Source organism: Sprattus sprattus (assembly GCF_963457725.1).
Source record: "Sprattus sprattus genome assembly, chromosome: 19".
Classification (NCBI taxonomy): Eukaryota; Metazoa; Chordata; class Actinopteri; order Clupeiformes; family Clupeidae; genus Sprattus; species Sprattus sprattus.
This window is the reverse complement of record NC_137917.1, coordinates 15,521,663-15,536,602: the sequence shown is the minus strand read 5'-3', so window position 1 is coordinate 15,536,602 and position 14,940 is coordinate 15,521,663.

The window sequence follows — 14,940 nt, the reverse complement described above, 5'->3', positions numbered from 1 at the left end:
AAATGCTTTTGGGATTTGTGTGCACCTTCCACTGAGTCAGGTGACAATGATGAAAAATGCTTTAAAAAAAAAAACAGTAAACAAACAGCATAGTCATGTAACTGACACTCTCCTTTTCTTTACCTAATGTCTATACCTAATAAACTGAAATTCTGTGTATGACAATTGCATTGTCTTTCGTTTTGCTCATGTTACTGTGGAACACAGAGTTTTGTTAAACACAACTATGACATACCAAAACAGAAGCCACAGATATCTATGATGGAGCGTTGACAACATGGCAGATCTGCTAATCTGACTGCCACCAGCTGCCTCGCTTGATATTCCTGGGTTAATCTGAGGCGAGCACTGTGCGAAGACTTCTAGATTAGCAGGACACAGAGTGGCAGAGAGAGCAAACGCTCAGGCAGACACTTCCAGGCGCAGGGATTCCAGTCATGCCTGTCTTACAGAAATGGCAAACGAGCAGGCGGCGACCAACGGCGGAGCAGTGGAGCCCAGAGAGCCCTTAGCTTGAGAAGGAGAATTGCATTTTTGTGACATTTATGTCCCTCCATGGGAGTTCCCCGAGCCCATTTGATAACGCTGAGGGGCTTGTTGGGAGATGGTCTCACCATCACTGAGGTCCATTAGAAACACTTTATATTCCCCTGCTGGAGACGGAGCCAGCTTGTCACATTCCACTCTGAATTGCTGTGCAGTTAAGGGACCACAGATCTCCGGCCTTGAATGTACTCATCATGTTTTTTACCCTGGTATCACCGTCTTGTAGAGTGCCATGGCTGTGAGAGTGTGCTTTTAGCAAAATGTATGTTTTATGGGAATATGCCATACAATATGCCTTTTAACAGGGACGCTGTAGGGTCAGTGTGTCTCATATGGTATATATTGTCTACCACAGATTTTGAAGGGGAGTAGAATTGAAAGGGAATAGTGGGGCACCCAGCGTTGCCAACCAGTGAACCTGATATTATCCCTGAACAAACCATTAAAAGCAAACATGGGCAAAGATTGCGTTTCTCCTCTTGCTTCATGGATAGTAGGATCTGTCAGGCCTCCTCCCTGTGTCCACACATCTATCCGTACCCCACTACAGGCATCTCTGTGCACACTCCCATCCCCACACACACACACACACACACACACACACACACACACACACACACACGCATACACTCTTGGCTGATAACAGCCATGGGTAAAACTGGTCACGTCCCAGTAGCCCTCCCATGCGACGACGGCAGCCTCAGCCCCAGGCCTGCGGCTTCATTAGTGGCCAGCGAGCTCACCCCACTGAGGAGGCCAGCGGCGGGGGGAGGCCCAGCTCAGAGCCTGGGGTCAAACCACCAAGGCAGGAGCATCTGACGGAGCGACGCTGATGGATGCTTCCACGCTGGAGACCAGTGGCCATCTGGCTGCTGAGAGACACTGCCGAGAACACGCCATCGATCTGTGTCACATCTGGAGTGTGTGTGTGTGTGTGTGTCTGTGTGTCTGTGCGTGTGTGTGTGTGTGTGGTGGGGCAGGGGAGAGGCTCTGAATTTGAAATTGAAACAGAGGCATTGGGTGGTATTTTACTACGTTTCCCTTTCTAGTCTTGTTTAAGTGTTAAGTTGTGGTTAAGTCAATTTGAAATAGTTCCTGGACTGTGAGGTTACATAAATATATCAACAAATGTCACTATTTCTGATGTGTCATAGCAAAAGATCATGAAAAATCAGTAACATCAAAATATGTCATCAGTCAAAAGTTGAAGTGTGATTTTTCAGTTTAAACTCAAACTGGAAAAGTCTGCAGCCTCTCAGACAATCTGAACGCAGTAATATTTAGGTGAAGAATATAATCAGGATTCTGGTAAGATTTAGTTGAGGTTGAATAAGGTTTACAGTCCATACTCTTTCGAAGCTGTATGTGCCTGAAGAGTTGCTTAATCTCTAAATCTGCTAAAAAAAGCTCTCATCTACATTGTGGTTAGTGTGTAGGTGATATCAGACAAAGCAATAATCAATAATCAATCATTCAGAAATAATGAACAGGAGTGCATATTATGTCATATTCACCTATCCACCTATAGTGAATACATGCGATTTCCAATATAATTTTGACACACAGGCACACCTCACACACAGATGAAGAGTAATACATGGACGCTGTGAAAGCTGAAACCTGTTAGATTTACAATCAGATTCTTTAAACATTGCCTGCAAATAATCAGGCTCAAGGGTCATTACATATTTCTCACGGTTAATGCAGTTCATCGTTAAGTAAGTGCTGTGCTAAATATACCCATATACTTAATCACTTGAAAGACAGTGAAGGAAGGAAGGTGCTGGACTTCATCTGCCAGATGTATTCAATTCCTGCAGGCCATTTGACCCAGTCACTGTTGCTCATCCCTCTGTTTTCTCAAGGTTATAGTAATTACATCTCGGTGCATCTTAAAGACATGAGTTCATGTCAATACTCGCTGTAACTTCTTCTTTTTTTCTCCTGAGAAATCCGATGAATCTAGACTGAACACAATGCACTGGAAAAGCATTTAATAAACAAGAGAAAAAAAGGTAACAATGAACAAAAAAATTAAGTATCCACTTTTCACCACAATATTTACACAGTGCTTTGTTCAGCAAAACAGCCGAGTAGGCTACATCCATCCTTATTTGGTGGTACTATTTGACAGCAGGCTCTCCCCATTGTTCGTTACATTAAAAGCTCTGCCACTCAGTTGTCCTAATGCTACCCTGCTGAGCGCAAAGGCTAGGGATGTGTAAGAGAGTGGTGATTATAGTATCCGCTGCTCAACGGGAGGCTGTGGCTGGAAAGGGAGGACAGGGGAAGACCAAATGTCTCCATATTGTTATCATTTATCTTCAAAGCAAAGCACATCCATTGATGTGCAATGTGTTATTTTTGAAACAGGCTTAAAGGCACGTTGCAATTTTCAGTCAACCCCCTGCAGAGGTAGGTATGACAATTTGTGGGCACAGCAATATTCTGCAGGTATTTGTCCATGATAGAAGCTTGGTGTTTTTCATATTCATGTACGCATCACAAGCTAATGCTGCATCAATGTAATCACACTCAAAATGGTGGATGTTGGTGAAGACCATACATTCAACCAGAAAGGCACTCGAACAGTGCAATCCTCCACCAAGGCCTAAGCAGAAAGTAAAAAAGGATTCTTGGAGTTGAGAACTAAAATGCAGCTTTAATGTGGACATGCCCATGCTGACAGGCTGTGCTAACGCTGAGTAGCTAACACTCATTAGCAGTTAACTTTTTTTGCATGAATGCTGAGATGAGCTATTGATAACTCATGAGGTGACTGCCCCCAGAGAGACTCATATTGAGAGCTTAGAGGTTCTTAGGGGTTTCATTTGACATCAGAAACAGACTGTTAGTCTCACTGTAGGTTGCCGCTTAGCAGTGGTAATGTGCCAGCGTCCCACTGTTCGCATAAAGTGGCAATTTAGCTAATGGTGCAGATGTTTTTTTGTTTTGTTATTTTTTAGTATTATTTTCTCTCCTTCCCACGTTCTTTCTTTGTTTTAATTTCTTTCTTTTTTGTGTTTTAGTTTGTGTTTTAGTTTAGTTTAGCTGCTCCCTAATGTTAACAACTGGAGTTTTGAACGCTAACATGAACCCAGAGGCTCTTAACACTGTTATGTCAACAGCTGTTGTATGTATGTGCATATGCTGCACCTGCTTACATTTTCCCATCTGGAACTATGAAATATTGATACCACGTGTATTCTAATAACACATAGGCATACCATGTGTATCCCAATAACACATAGACATTGATACCAGGTATATCCCAATAACATATAGACATTGATACCAGGTATATCCCAATTACACATAGACATTGATACCAGGTATATCCCAATAACACATAGACATTGATACCAGGTATATCCCAATTACACATAAACATTGATACCAGGTATATCCCAATAACACATAGGCATTGATACCAGGTATATCCCAATAACACATAGGCATTGATACCAGGTATATCCCAATAACCCATAGACATTGATACCAGGTGTATCTGCCACATCGGACACAAAAGAGAGTAGGGGAAAGGGCAAGCCGTTTGCAATAACACATGTGTGACAGAAGGGGAAAGGAGGGAGAAGGAAAAAGGTCAGGATGGCTATTTTTCTTAAATCAATTTGTCTCTTTCTACAAAGGTTTCTCATTTGTAGATCAATGGCCATACTACAAAATTAGCTGTGGTTAAAGAGAAATTGGAACTGTGCACTTCAGCCTTAAAGAAAAAAAATGAGTGTGCAGCTGAAAGATATAGGAAATAGACTGACATATTGGAGGCAATATAATCTCAATGAAGAGCATCTTAACAAGTACCTCTTTATCTTCGCAAGGCATTACAAAGAGACTAATGAGTTTGTTTGAGGTAGGACTGGAAAAAATGTCCTTTTCCTTAAAAAAAGGGGATTTTATACAGACAAGAGACAAACTGAATTGGATTTTCAAACTGACGTATTAATTGACGTGCAATTCCACATCATAAACAACACGATTCAACATCAACCTATTTTGACGATCATATTAATGTATTTGTTTAATTTAGTGTTTTCTATTATTTTGTATTGCTCTTTCATTGCAGTTGCAGCTCTTGCACGGGTATGTGTTCCAACCAACTCTTCTCCAGATGTCTCTGTGATCTCTACCCTTCTACCCTCTACCCTTAGGCCAACCTTATACTCCATTCCACCGAAACCAGAAATGAATCAGTGTGCAAGAAAATATGCAAATAGTGAGGTGGATGAGACCCTTATCAGCTGATAGTAAAATACAATGACATGGGAGCAACACACATCAGCAGATGCAACACAAAGTGGCAGTTTTGGGTATTAGTCATAACAAAAACATTTGCCTTGGGCACTTACCCTACCCTGGCCTCCCTGACATTATGACCCTGCATCCCTTCAACTTTACCAAACCATTTTAAAGCGACAGGAGAGAGCCAGGACTGCCACTGATCATAAATGCAAATTCAAATGTTAATGCTAATACACCAGGTTGTCAGCCCCAAATGATGAACCTTGCATCTTGCACTTCCCAGTTGATTGCAAATAGCCTTCCTCGGAGATGGAGGCACAGAGCAGGCCTACAGCTCACCCTTACAGTTCCCTCGTCACGCATGTCTATAAATGTGAGAGAAATAGCCATTTCAAATAATTACACTAGGAACTGCACCATAAAACCGTGTAGACAGATGAGGAGGCAGGGTGCTACCCATCTACTGCTATAATGGATCAAGTGGTTTTGATACAAATGGTGCGACCGAGACCAAGGTCATATTAATAAGAGATTGCTCAAGTGGAAAGCAAAAAGAGCAAAAGCAAGTGCTTAGTTGACCAAACACACTGGCCTGAGAGCAAGTGTCTATCCTAAACTACCCATGAGGCACTTTTTCCTTTCTTTTTAGGAGTAATTACATACAAGGATTAGAGGACAAATTCCAGGAAAAGCATTAGCAATTAGAAGTCCTGCAGCCGTCAAGGTATGCAATTATGGGCAGTGTATGTGATTAAGGAAAGAGGTTCAATAAATTACATTAACATACTTTTAAAGTCACTGAGGAGAGGCTGCAAGGGCCCTAAAAGAGGCCGAAGACGGAGTGTGGGTATCGATTTCAAATCCCCAATGGAAATTTATTTGGAGCCTGCGGAGGAATGAGGGTCAGAGCAGAGAAAGTCCTCTCAAATGCAGTCCCACACAAATGCAGTCTGTCTAGATTTCTCGGCAGAGGAAAGACTCTTGTAAGTACATAACTGGCTGGATAAAAGGAAATCCTTTCACCGAACCACTGGGGCCAAAGGGGTGCATGAAGGTGAGTTTGTGGCGGTCCAAACACTGTGACAGATATTCAATTAAAGGTAGGTTCCACCTATAGAATATGCAAAAGCTTCAATTTTCCTATCATCATTTCAGTCTAGACATGCAAAGCACAACAAAGGGTCTGTGAGAAGCAGATTTCCTCCTTTATCCTGCATATTCCACGGAAAATTCTTCTTGTTCTTCTCCTTAACAGAGAGGGTCCTTTTGGCTTCAGACACTGATCATCTCAGTCGTCTTACTCTCTTTTGATCTCGTTGATGATAATTTACTCAGGCAAACCAGGTGTGCCTCCTTAATGAGCCATTAAGTTCACAGACGCACTGAACGTTAGTGAACCACAGACTCGTCTGTGCTAATTGATGGGACAGGCCAGCGGAGCCAGGAGAGGGCCGATTTTGAAGGGTGATTAACCAAAGTTCCCCTCCACAGAAGATGGCAGGGCTGCTTGTCGGGCATCTTTTTTCCCCCCTCAAAGGATGTTTCCCTCAGCTCCTTGAAGTCAAGATGGAGAAAGAAGACCGGAGGAGTGGAAGTATTAGAGAAAGAGAGAGAAAGGAAGAAAGAAAGGGAGAGGGAGAGAGGGATGAAGCAGGCCTGGCAGGGCCTGAAACACAGCTGCCGCCTTTAATCGACTTTTCGGATGGGGGGAGATTTTTCCATCCGCAGACCCTGCACACCTCCAAATCCGCTCAGAAGCCCACTGGCAGGGAAGCTGGCCCCCCTCTCGTCTCCCCTGTCAGACGGCACCTTTCAACCCATCCGCTGACAGCCTGGCACCGCGCAGAGATCAGGGTCTGGGACGAATGCACTGGCAGTGCCGCGGCGGCGGCCTCTTTACGGTGGAGGAGCCTAATTGCACCCGGCATTTCCAAACCCCCTCATAACTGGCACATGTCCACCTCTCTCTCCCGGCACTCGGAAAGGCTTATGGGAATGTTCCTGCCCAATGCAAATTAGAGCGCTGACAGAAGACTTTTATGTCTTTTGTCACCTTTTCAAGATCACAAACTTTGTGAAAAGTTTTAGGAGCTGTGAAATAGAATGTGTTCACATTAGTCAGTATAGTAACTGTGCTCGTATGCAGTCGATGACAAAAGCTTAAGAGCACTTTGGAAAATGTACCTTTTTCTTCTCTTCTGAATGCAGTGATTGCATTAGAATTAAAATTGATTGCATGAGATTGCGTCATCCTTAGGTCGGCCTATTGTAGTACTTTAATCAACCATTAACACCGCCACTGTGCTGCATTAAGTGTTTACTTTTATAAAAACACACAAAAATGGATTTGAAAAAAAAAGCATCACTTTCAAGCATCCCTAGGTTCTCAAATTTCATAACTGCACTTCCAAATTTCATAACTGCAGGAGATTGAAGTGCCCTCTGTACATCCATGAATACCTTTTTACCCATTTCATGTTTTTTTTAAAGAAAAGGCGAAACAGTGAAATGCGGCATGATAGTAAATTCAAAGGTGAGTACAATAGGCTGACATAAGGATGATGCATTCTTAAGAGTGGTCTTAACCTTGTGTTTATGACTGTATAGGATATTAATAGGCCATGACAATGATTGTTTGAATCATAATTTTTTTCCTATTTCTTTTTGTGGCTTTCCCTATATGAACCCATGCAAATGTCTCCAGAAACTCCCTCTGAAGTTTGGTTTAATATTTCAGACAGATACAAGAAGGCATTGCAGAACATGCCGTTTAAATGCTGGCACCACAGCCTAAAAGGACCATACCAGCTACACCAACTTCTGTCATTCCCAAATGTATGTGACGGGTGCCTTTGTATTATTCCTCTACCTTATAACCTACAATGTCTATCTTCTACCTATCCACCGTGGGTTGAATGCACTGTCGTTAACTGCTTGCGATTGCCATTTAAGAGGGGTGTCAGAATCCTTTGCAAAATGGCTGCCATCCCTCAAGGAGGAAGGCACATGGCTCATGACATCATTAAGTGGATGGGACCTTCAAGGTGATGGCTGCAGTCTGAGCCTCACTCCCCTGGACAATCAATCCTTCTTATGGCACCACTTACCTTCCAACGGCCCCCTAATCTATTTTTAATATTTGCCAGATAAGTGCACTCACTGACTGTCTAAGAAAGAGGAACATTTATTCTCACAGCTGAGGAGAGAGTGACAGTCTCCGCTTGTCGTAAAATGTTAGACTTAAAAGGAGTCTTTTTTATTCCAGAGCTTCTTTTACCCTCTGGAATAAAAAAGACTCCTTTTAAGTCTAACGGAAGGTGACGCAGGGAAGCCCATCAATTCAATTCAGTCCAATTCAATTTTATTTATATAGCACCAAAACAAACAAAAATTCTCAAGACCATCATAAGTCCATGATTCAGTAAAGCCAAGGAGTCAGTCATGCTGTTTGCCTTATGTCTTGTAAGGTCAGTATCTTTAGAGTTAAAAAAAAAACGATTAATGTAATTATGGTGAGGTGTAATATTCAATCATTCCATGTCCTGAAACAATATAAATATTCATAAATCCAAAACTATGCACCATCTATAACATAATATCATCGCCTTTTCATGTGAAATGTGAATCTGTTCTCAGGACCAAAAAAACAGCACGCAACCTGCAAACTGGCCATTGTAATCCTGTTTATACAGATACATCTCTATGGACAAAATAGACGTAGCAACCACTTCAAATTGAATTTGCTTTTTAAAGTGCTCTTTAGTCAGAACAATATCTTAGTACAACTACATTATTATGTTTTGAATTCTGCTACATACTGATTGCAGTATTATATAACAGTTGCATTTCGGCATTTGACCAATTACATAGACTAGTGAATAGTGAAAGACACAAACATGAGCTTTTCTGAAAAAGATGGTAAAAGTTGATAAAAAAAAGTAAAAAAAGTTAGATAGATAGATAGATAGATAGATAGATTTATGTGCAGTAGATATACTTCATTAATCCCCAAAGGGAAATTGCAGGCCAAAGGGAAATTGCAGTTCACTTTACTTAAATACTTAGTGGTCTTAGAAACTAAGTTACATTTAGAACTGATTTTAAATCATTGTTCTGAATCTGATGGCCCCCGGCACACTGAGAGCTAGAAAACCTGGAACAAAGATGAATGAACACACACATTAGACAGAGCAGGACACCAGGGAAGGAGCAGCATGCTCAAACCTCAAAAGCGAATGCAACATGGACATGGACATCTCCATGGACAACCTCAATCAGAACTTCAACTGAAACTTCCATCAGCTATGCAAAACAAACCACCAGACACTGCTCTCATCACTGGCACTGTAACCTCTCAAGGCGACGTGCAGATAAGATCCCAGCCTGTGTCAGAATCAGGCGCTGCCTTAAAGTTTCCACCTAGTCTCTTTCCTATCCCGCCGAGTGCAGATGGCTGTTTTATTAGTGGATTGAAATGAGCTCTTACGATTGATGAGAAGCACGTCTTAATCAATGCCGGTTGCATGATAAGTGTTTACCATGTAGATTATGGCACTGCTGCGTCTTATAGAGAGGCTCTCCTTGTAGTTTTGATACAATCAGCACCTTGCTGCACTTACCAGATGTTTCTTGACTCCCAGCGCCGCCTTCACTGCAAGCTGTGAGCTGATTAATTACTCTGACATTCAACTTCTATTTCTCTCTACTTTTTTACCCAAGGAGATTTTAAGAATGTCAGTGGCAGAGATACTGTGTTGTGTCTGAGCTGAGCGAAGTTGCTATGACATTTCAACATGGCTAGACCCATGCCACTCAAGATTGTGTGATATTTGTCTCCTGGAAATAAAACGAAAATCTGGTAAAGAAGGGAGACTGTTGAGGAGTAACAGCTACAGAAGCAGAGAGGACTCTGCGGTTTTCACTAAGCTTGCCCTGTGTGAGGATTGTTACTAGGGGCTCTGATCCCCAGCTGAATGCTTGCCTGGAATATAGATACCTCGGGTGACATAAAAGTAGCAGCACTTGTTTTTATATATTTCCATTTTGAAATGCTTTCAGGCCTGGAGATTAAAATGGAAGCCTTTTGTACTTGTCATAGTAAAAACCTTTGGATCAGCCTCAAAAGGGATGACATCCGATGGGGATTGTGGGGGCGGTGGGACTCAAATGTTTGGCAAGGTCGCCATGACATTTTGGACTTCCTGTCTCTGTCACTGCATTGGTCCCCAAAGGATGGAAATAACAAGTCATCTATTACATGCCAACATTGTTTACATCTTGTGAACACCAGGGGGAATATTGTCTTAATTAGGCATATTTCCCCCACTGGGTAACAGCAAGATCACCTTGGTACTCCGGGTGGCTGTGCTAAAAGCGAGTGTGGGAGCATTGAGCACTGAGCTCTGATTCTGCAGGCAGTGGCTTTGGGCACTGGTATAAATAATGAGACGGACAACTGTGGACAGCCGCATTCATACACTGAAAAGCAGTAGTTATCACAGTTCAATTACGGCCCTCTGCTTTGCACCTAACACAAGGATATTAGCTAAAAGATCGGTCTTCTGATGTGACACGTTTTTTTTTATATATTCTTATCTTGCTAGCACTACAACTCAAATATTGTCATTAATTTAAGCAGTTTAATGATAGTCTTATGACAGGGGTTAGTAATTAAATATTCCAGTTTTTCCATGAACCACCGTTGGTTTAACTCTCATGTGTGGTTGAATAAAATGTTTGTAAGCATTTTGAGACAAGGTTTGGAACCGTGATGCCTTAGTAAATATGAAATGTATAAACAAATGGGATGATCAGTATTTATTCCTTATAGTGGATTTGTTACATGTGCTACCAATATGTGAAAAATAACCTTGCAGTCAGTCAATCCGGCTGTTTTTGCTATTTCACATAAAAGGATAAGCATATGGAGTGTACATTTGCACAGCATCTTGGGGAAACATCATGGGGGAAAAACAGGAGCTTTTGAATGTATCCATTCTTCCGTGCATGATTCATCACTGGTATTGATTCAGCCTCATCAAAAATGAATCTAGTTTGATTCACAGAGGGATTTTCTAATATTCTGTCTGTGTCGCATCTTTAGATGGCAGTGTTAAACCAGAAGCTGAAAAATTGAGAAACTGCATAAAGCTGCAGAGTGTTTCTCATTTGTAAAGCCAAATAAACTACTCTTCTTTGTACCCCTATCATCACAGCACACCTTATTCACTCCACGCATACCTCCATCAAATATGAATGAGTTTCTAATACCCCATTTGAAAACTAATAAGGATGTATTTACAGTGGATGAGGACAAGTGACACTAAATACAAATAAATCATCGCCTGCAGTAATATAAACAGGCCTAGAAGACTTTGTTTGAAAAGTAGCAGCTTCCTGAAGATGAGCAACGACATGCTGATTATTCATGACTTTAAGTATGAGTTATTTGCATGACTGGAGAGCACACACTGCTTGGGTTAATTCACGCTGGTAGAATCCATATCAAGGTTAAATTCTTGGTGTGTGTTACATGCAAATGCGTTGCAAGGTCCTCCGTCTCTGAATAAGCAACCAAATGTAGGGTCATTCTTTCTTTTTTGGGTTTCATTTAGCAAGGCAACAAACTATCGCATTTTACTATCCTTGTATTTAAAAAGGTTCTAAACCATAAAAAAAACAGGAGGAGTGAAGGGCGAAGCGTGAAGCTGATTTGGCACTGGATTTTCCTCTGAGCTGGTTGGGGGCTTGCCTTCCTTGCCTGGATGGCTCAGTCCAGTCAGCTGGAGCTAAAATTGACTTTCCTGTTTTAATGCGTTCTTAGGGCTGGCATGCTGGGGGGGAGGGCGTCGCGGCCGGCTATGTAATAAGACAGCAGTGGGGCGTGTCCTATCCGGCACGCACCGAATGAAGCCGTCCAGCCTCCCTTGCTCTCTCTCTCTCTCTCCATCTCACTCTCTCTCTTTCTCTCTCTCCGCCTCCGTGACCACAGAACATCGTGTCGCAGCCTGCCACCCCAGCAGAGTGCACCCACACCACAGTCGACGTGCACGCAGCTTGGGATTTAAATTGGAACACAGACTTCCCGGTTCTGTGCCGCCTCAAAGCCAGACCTGGGCCAAACCCGGGTCTGCCAGCGCAGGGGCAGAGGAGCAGCGTCTGACCCCCTGCTGATGCATCCCAATCATTCCTCCTCACTGATCAAAGTGCAGGATCTCAGCCTTACCTCTGGACAAAAACATAAACCACTAGTGTATCCATGAAAAAGCTAAATCTTTCTTGCTGTTGCTGTTGTTTTTGTTGGCTTCTTCACAAGGACAAACAGCAGCAAAACCATTGTATGTCTGATTATTTTGTACCATGTGTGCCAATTTAAGAGATAGTATCTTAATAAAACAGTAAATTGCATACTGGATATTTGAGTAATATGATCTGCTGTGGTGTGTCTGTAGTGTCATTTGTCATATTTGTGGATTTGAGAAGTATTAAGATATCTCCAAATTCTCTGGACTGTGACAGCCTATCGCATAAGGAATACTTCGCAAGTACATATGGAAGGTAAAGAAGTCAGCTTGTGATGTTCCGCATTGATTTAACTTGCACCTTTTGCACTGAAACCTAGTGAAGACACTCTCCTTATCCAATCGGTTTATATTACTCAGCGTCTTCTACACCACAACCATGAAAGACAACAGAAAAACATTCAGAAGTGATCAAAGATTTAAAAGTTATCAAACTCGTGTTTGTTGCTTCACGCCTGGCCTCAGCCTAATATCCAAGTTATCCTTGCTCAGCAGGCAGCAAAGGATCTGGTCTTTGGTCTTCTCTGCAAGGGAAGCCATTCAATTAGTGGCCTAGCTGTTAGTTGATGCCTAGTATCTGTAATGGCCTTTCCTCTCGGAGCCCATTGAAACAGACCTACATGGTGCAGGCTCTGAGTGAATTATTTAACTCGGCTCATTAATATGAATCTGTGTTATTAAACAAGGTACATAATCTTTCTCTCTCTCTCTTTCCTAAGGGTGGTCTCTACTGCAGGGCAATGTAACTCAGGAAACAGGCACCCATGGGCTTTCACATACAGCATAAAGCAAAGAAAATATCTTTCACTCGACCTTGTCTCCTCACTGGCTTTATCTTTTATGTGTGCACCATTTTGTGCATTTCCGCTGTACTTACAAGATCCTTTTGTTGAAATACAAATGACTGCAAAGTGGTGTTAATTGGAAATGTCTCCCGGTATTTGATACTATGAGGAACAAGTGTTACAAAAAGCCTCACTTGTACAGGATCAGTCAAAAAAGCTATTCCCCTTCTCTCCCAGCACTGCCATGATATCAATTTATGTCTTCCTGTGTAACCCCAATGTAGTGTTTTGTAGATGGACCTTGTACGACTGCTGGGATTTCTGTCATGGTCAGGGTGGACTAACTCCCTTAACAATTCAAGGTTCAAAATCTGCACTGGTCATGTTACATGCCCTTAGCTAACAACCTCTCAGGGTTTTTCCACTTACAAGTGTAGGTGTGAGATCAGTGTGAGGGGAGGCCTGGAGAAAATCTTGGAATCCACAGCAGATAAAGATGCCAGGATGTGTGTGTGTTATTGTGTGTGTGTGTGTGTGTGTTATTGTGTGTGTGTGTGTGTGTGTGTGTGTGTGTGTGTGTGTGTGTGTGTGTGTGTGTGTGTGTGTGTGTGTGTGTGTGTGTGTGTGTGTGTGTGTGTGTGTGTGTGTGTGTGTGTGTGTGTGTGTGTGTGTGTGTGTGTGTGTGTGCCTGCCTGTATGTGTATGTGTGTGTTAGAGGGTGAGGGTGGGCTGAGGTTTGGGGCTCTCTCAGGGGTTGGTGAAGCCATTGCTTCTGAGCATGTCAGCCCATTAGAGTGTTTCTGCTGTTGATTAGTAATACTTCCATGCCACATCGCTGAAGCCAGAGAAAAGCCACACATCTTGACTGCTTAAATATGGCCAGTGGTTTAAAATCTTCCTAGAGGCAGCAGTGAGTTTGTGATAGTGCTCGGGTACATTCAGGCTGATACAGTCTTGGATAAATTGCTGTCATACTAATATAATGTATTGATGCTAATATACTAATAGTGTTGATTTGTGTTCATGGTTTCAGTGAATTTATGATGCAGTTTATAGTATGATCTATCTAAATATGTTAATATGAAATGTAGCTATTATGAGGACCCAAACTATTATTGGTCAACACAACCTTAGCGCTTAGCTTTGTCATGACATTGAGTTATTATTGTGTTGCCTATAAGTGCTTAGGTGTTTATTGATTTGGCATGATAATAAATTGCTGTCTTTTGCAAGCCCTAATCAATTTCTTTACAACAGTATAATTACATGTGAACAAAGCTACAGCTATCACCGGTTTTACTGTTGAGACTGTGAGCCTTGTCTAAACCAATCATGTTTTCTTTTTTCCCCCACAACTTGTTCACGGATCATAAAGTTCCATTACGTGCAGCGCCATTTTGCTTGTTAAATGTCAAGGGATAGGACTTTAATTAGTCAAAGTACATATTTAATTAACTTAAAGAAAGGACTAGGGCCTAGTTCAATGTAATTAAACAAAGCCTCCTGACATATCCATTTCAGTGGCTGTCACCAGCCCATAAATGTACACGCTTTTGTCCTACTTCCTAGTGATGCGGACATGAGTTGTCAGTTCAATTCTCCAACCAATGACTCCAGCAATAGCACAGCAACAACATCCCCCAACATACAATCCCTGATCACATTCTTTTTTGGCATTTGCGGTTTGCTCCAAATTGTTGATACCCATCGAATTAAATAAGAATCAAACAGTCACATAGCGTGTCTAGCTATTATGAAAACCATCAATCAAACACAACACAACAGTGACCCGAAACACAGAGCTGCATGGAGTGGAAGGTCAGCAGAAGTTGGCATTAGGTCACTAGTGACATGCTGGCTTTCCCCTGCTTCTTCTACATGCTGACCTTGTCAAAGTCATCCTCCGAGTACTAACCCCCCCCCCCACTCCTTCTCCACTGGCACGTGCCCCACTGCTAGTGCCGATCTCAATGAGTCGTGACATAAGGCAGTCTATCTCCATGGCATTATAGATGAGGTCAGTGCTCATAATTGCCTCAGCGTGG